This window comes from Sylvia atricapilla, chromosome 10, assembly GCF_009819655.1.
Source record: "Sylvia atricapilla isolate bSylAtr1 chromosome 10, bSylAtr1.pri, whole genome shotgun sequence".
In the NCBI taxonomy this organism is placed as follows: Eukaryota; Metazoa; Chordata; class Aves; order Passeriformes; family Sylviidae; genus Sylvia; species Sylvia atricapilla.
The window spans coordinates 1,216,870-1,222,834 of NC_089149.1; the positions used below are offsets into that span (position 1 = coordinate 1,216,870).

General features: G+C 40.5%; 1 pseudogene; it reads left to right on the top strand.

Moving 5' to 3' along the window:
• Window positions 1–241: 241 nt before the first annotated feature.
• On the top strand, window positions 242–5,583 carry LOC136365767 (lysosomal amino acid transporter 1 homolog; annotated as a pseudogene).
• The last annotated feature ends 382 nt before the right edge of the window (window positions 5,584–5,965 follow it).

Here is a 5,965-nt window from a genome sequence, read left to right on the forward strand (position 1 = left end):
ATTTGCTTTCTGCAAGTTTTTTATGCTTTCCATGTTAACTGTGGAGTGTTAAATAACACAAACTCTTTGACACTGTGTCGGGTCACTGATAAGGCTGGATGGATTTTAGTGACTTTAAAGCTCACCTGGAATCTGAGTCATAACTTACTTTTTGTTCATGGCATTATGTCCAAATTAATTACACTGAACCAACAAATAGATAAATATTTTATATAAGTATGTTTTTTTAAGAGTGAGTAGCATGTTCAGAATCTGGGTAAGCCCCTCTAAGGAAAATACCGTGGCTTTATTAGCATCACATTGAACGTGAAAAATCAGAGTTCTGCTCTTAAATTCCAATCAATTCCCTGGTTTAACTTCTCCTTTAGCAGATTTCTGGCCCCTCAGTGTCCCTGACCACGTCATCCACCACGAGCTCAGACTAAAACACTGCAGTGCTAAATTTGGAGTGTTCCATTTTGGATATCCCCAAGGTATTTTTCTTTCTTGGAAGTCCAGCTCGTGTCTGTAATGAGTGAACAGGAGCAGCATTATGTGGGTGATGCCTCGTTCCCAGTGTTTATTCCCTGGGATTTGGCAGGTTTATGTAGGAGCTGCCTGGGAGCTGCTGCATCCCTCTGGATGTGCAGGGCTTTGCACCGAGGATGTTCAGCATCCCTAACGGGATTTGGGGATTTGCACGGGCTGGGGATGGAGGCAGGAATCAACTCCCGGGGTTGGATCTCCGTGCAGGAGTGATGGCTCCTCAGCCTCTCCCCAGCACAGAGCAGGAGACTGTGCAGGAATGGAGAGCCCTGCGTTGGGCAGGAATGTGCCAGGGATGTGTGGGAGTGCTGGAGCCTTGGCACAGGGCTCATTCCCATTGTCTGCCCTGAGTTGAAACTCTTAAGCAGTTCTCAGATTCAAACACGAGTAATCTTGCCTGAAGCCTTTTGCAAAAGCTGCCTTCTTCTTCTTCTTTTTTTTTTTTTTCTTCTTAATTTTATCTTGGATATGTTCCTCTAGCTGCATAATACAGATAGAATAATATGCCAGGGAAGCATGTTGTTCATGTTTGCAAAAATATTTGGTGGTTGACAAATGAGCTTGATGTACTGTGCTGTTGTACTGACTTGACACTAATCTCTGCCACTTAGAGCAAATGAGAATAAATCACCTCTCCTCTCTTATCTTCCCCACACCCCGAGTTGTGTGTGCACTTGCAGCTCAAGCTGGCTCAAGGTTTATTTAAATCCACACTTTTCCCACCAGTCCTGTCCTGCCAAATCCGTTTGGGTTGGGAAAAGGTCAGGAGCAGCCCTGGAGTTGGCACTTGCACAGTGCTGAATCACTTGGTCACCGAGTTCAGGTTCCAGATGTGCAGGTAGGAGATGACAAAGGAAAAAGGGGGAGTGATCTCAGCAGCTAAAAATGCCTGGGGAAAAAATGGGATTGACTCCAAAGTCTGTCCCCATAAGGGGGATGTAATTTACTGGCCTGGTAAAAAGGGCTGTGGAAATCAAGTGAAATAAAACCACGCTTGCTCAGCTGTTGAGCTGCAGAAATGGGAGCTGAAATATTAATTGGAGAGGGGCTTTACATTAAAACTGTCACGTTTGTGAGCACAGAATTCGGCAAGGTGTGTCCAGTGGGCTCAGGTTGGGGGTTGCTCCCTAGTCCTCATTGTCAACCTGAATCACAGCTCTGCAATTTAGGGGCTTAAGTGGAGTTGTGAACTCTCTGTTCATTCTGAGCCCGGTTCTCTTATTTCTGCCACCTATAAACCGAGTCATAATTGCCCAAATATTTACACTGATGTTTATTTCTGGCAGCGATTTGGTGTTTGTCATTCACATTATGATTAAGAAGCAACATTTCTGTGCAGTTGAGATATTTCAAATTATTTGCCTGCTGAACAGGCAAATGTTTCATTTCTTTCAGATTGTCACTGCTGCTTTTTATGTGGACTAGGACCTAATTATGATGTCACAATTTGTTTAGTGTAAGCTCGAGAATCAGAAGGTGATAAAAGGTAAGTTTTTACAATAAACAATAAAATGTTCTCTATGATGTAGCACAGTCTTTACTAAGAGATTTTCCTACAGCACCTAAATACATTTTTTTCCAGAGGGATCCAAAATTAGGGTGTACAAATTCTGGAGTTCTGAGACCTGTTGCCTCCAGTTTTCCCTTCCTTCTCATTTCTGACCCTCACACATCTGTGAATATTTTCCATGGAGTATTTTTAGTTGATACAGACATAAAAAATGCAATAGATTTCTGGAATCTGGTTTAACTGATTCCATGGTTTTTGTGGAAATATGTGGGAGTTGAAGCCAAGCCTCATTTCTTTGTGGGGTTCAGTTGGTTTCCTGCCCATTGATTGAAAGTGGGCTTTATTTGCTTACAGCATAAAATACATTGACATCTTTGTGTGTTCTGTTTGAATATCTGCATTTAAAAAACCATATTCCAGGGAATGAAATTACTGGAGTTGTGCTTGAGCAGATCCTGGCAGTGGCTGGAATGCTCAGCCTGCCCAAGGACTACTGTTTTGTCTGAAATGGAAGACAGCTCTCCTCATATTGAATCAAATCAAAACCATTAACTCATCAATTAACAAAACAAACAAAAAAAAATAGGAAAGAAAATCCATGGTACAGCAGAGGTTACAAAAAGCTGAATTAAACCAGATGCCTCCCCACACAGTGAATGGGGGTAAAGCAGATCCAATATGGAACTGATAATAAACCTGGAGAGAGGGCAGTGCTGAGGGGTTTCCTTCCTGCTGCCTCCTCTGGAAACAAACCCAGGCTTTGGAGCATGGAACTGCCCCTGCCTGGTCCAAAAATGATACAATCATCAATATCTTAGTGAGATTTTAGTGAGTCACATTCCAAATATCCTCACTTTTTGCAGGTTTTTTTTATTAAGATGTGTGGAAAGAAAGTTACATTCTATTCTATTCTATTCTATTCTATTCTATTCTATTCTATTCTATTCTATTCTATTCTATTCTATTCTATTCTATTCTACTCTATTAATCAGTTTTGGGTTTTAGCTGTTATTTAATCATAAATTAGATCTCTTACATAATTGTAATATAAGAGAGAAGGTGAGAATGGACAGTTCCTGTCAGGAGCAATGTCCACCAAGGAGTTCCCCAGCAGTTCCTCCCCTGCCACCCTCAGCACTACAGCAGTGAGCAGGGGTGGGCACAGAGCCCAGAAAAAAAAAGAGGTGGAACTTCCACTGCTGCCAAGAAAAAGAGACATGAAATTCTACCTTTACATTTGCATGTTTGTACTGCAAACAGAAAGTGACCTCAAATCAACAGCAGATGTTATTTTTTTTTTTTCCAGCTAATTTGTTTGTGTGTCATTCCAGGCAGTCGCAGCCTGAGGAATTTGGGCACAGCCTGGACTGTGGGGTGTGGAGCTCGGAGTGTCACTGCCCTCTGTCAGCTGCTCCTCAGGAACCAGCAGCACAGTCCAGCAATCCCAAGGAAAAATGGCAATTCTAACCTGTTTCCATTAAAAAAAAACCCCAGACAAAAAAAACCCCAAACAACAATAAAACACCCAGAAGCGCTTGAAAAGATTCTGCACTTTAAAAAAGGATTTAGCTGTCATATATGTGGATGTTTTTTCCCACCCATCCCCAAATAAAGACGTTTATAAAATTTATAAATTTATAAAATTTATAAAGCTTATAAATTTATAAAAAAGAAGTTTATAAAAGCTTTCAGCAGCTTCCCCAGGTTTGTTGTGCGTGCTTTGGGCCCTGAGGATGTGATGTGCTGCTCTGAACTAACAGAACATAAATGTTGTGCCTGTGGGAAATGCTGTAAACATCCACGTGGAGACCACAAAGAAAAAAAAAAAAAGAAAAAAAAAATCAATAAAAGTGGAAAATCACCATTGTACCTGCTGCTGTCAGTGCAGCAGGAAAGTTCACAGCCCATTCCAGCAGTTTGATGGCCTTCCTGCTAATGCCAGGGAAATCATTGTAATCCAGCAGCCTGGCCCAGCAGGGAGGCAGCTTATTTTCAAAACACAGCCACAGTGAGAAAACCAGCAACTCTTAAACCGTGAAAAATGAGTATTTTGCTTTCTCCAGACGAGATGATTTCTTTTTTTTTTTTTTTTTTTTTTTTTTTTTTTTTTTTTTTTTTTTTTTTTTTGTGTGTGTGGCTCTCGCTACGGTTTTTAGTTTTGGTTCGAGTTATTGTGCCCAGGCTTTTCTAGCAGGAGGACTGGACTGATATCAGTGTCATGTCCCAAGTTTTGATGTGCATTGTTGTGAGGTGAAGATTAAACCCTTCCCAGCCCTCTCTGGTCACCTGAAGAGCAGCACTGCACTGCCTGAAAGGAGTTCTGTCCACAAACTCAGGCCGTGACTCTCAGTTTAATCCTCTGAAATGCCTCGGAGCGTTCTTGCCAAAATCCATGGGCTTTTCTTTTCCAGAAATCTCCTGATCCGATTGAAATGCCAGGTTTCATTTGTGGCTCTGTGTCCTGGCTCTTCCTGGGCAGCAGATTCCCTCAGCTCCATAAAAAACCTGAGGGGCTTTTTGGCACTGGTTGATTTGATTTTTCTGTTCCTTCCAGTGTTGGATTGTCCCTCACACTGAGCCTTCCTCACGTCAACCCCCAGCTTTGCTTGTGTGACTGAAAAAAATGTTTGTTTTTTTTTTTTTTACCATTCAGAGAAGGATGATGAGAATTTTAGGAAAATGCTGGTCTTTGATTGCTGGAAAAAGACAGATTGGCAGGGAAGAGGGAGGGAATATTTACAGCTGGATTTATCAGCAGAAATCTGCTTTGTTGTCATGAACAAGTGGCATCTCCACTTTTCTTTCTCCAAACCATTCCATCCTGAGAATAAACATTAGAATTAGAGGAAAATTTGTTTTAAATCTTAGCCCCTTTCCACCAAGGTGCCATTACCTTTCCCCACAGCCTCTTCACTATCAGTATATTTTTTAAAAAAACCCAACAAACTCATCAAAAGACCAGAAGATTTTACTTTGTCAATTATATACAGACGTTTTAATTGATTATGGAAGTGATTAATTAATTTCTAAGCCTATTCATATTCCCTCTCTACCTGGAGTGCCACAATATTTTCAAAAAGATCTGCTAAATAGACTGCTACACCAGCAGATTCCTTAAAAATTTGGAATTCTTTACCATTTGGAAGCAGATTGTCCTGCTATTTGCACTCCCACATGTGTTTAAAATGGCATTAACCAGAGATCTAAGCCCGGAATTTTCAGTGATTTGTGCTGAAATTCAGCAATTCAGGAAGACATGGACAAGAATGGCTGAAAGAATTTGAGTGGGTTACACCACAAAATACCCAAAGCATCTCTGTCTACTGGGGGATACATTTTAATGTTTCTTTGTATTTATAAAACTGTTGTTTTAATTATTTGTGTATAAAATTTGTGTTTAGCTCCAGAGAGGATGCACAGAAGGCACCTTTATACCAAAACCCAAATCCTCCCAGGTCCTCTGTTTTGTTCACCACCTTCCCTGGTTCACTGGGAGCTTTGGAGTTTTGTTCCTTGACATTTTTATATCATTTTCCTGTTATAGCTAAAGATTCGGGGTAGGCCTGTTAATAAATAGATCATAAATAAAGTGGATATTTTAAAAACCACATTTTTTTTCCTAACCTGCTAATAAAATCTTCTTGCTGAACAATAATTTGTATCCTTTCTAGAGTGATCATTCTTACAAGAATAGCGATTCATAGAAATACCAATATTAAAGCTACTTTGAACAGGTTAATTTATAACTTTGAGACAATAAATAGACACTGGAAGTTGGGAGGGGTTGCACATGATGCTGGGGTGTTTTTATATTTAATATATTCATACCCAGTGTAGTAATCATTGTCAGTCATGCTCCTTCTAGGTGGAGCATTGGCATTTTGTGCTTGAGAAAGGAAAAGCAAAAACCTTTGGAGAAACTTTTGTACC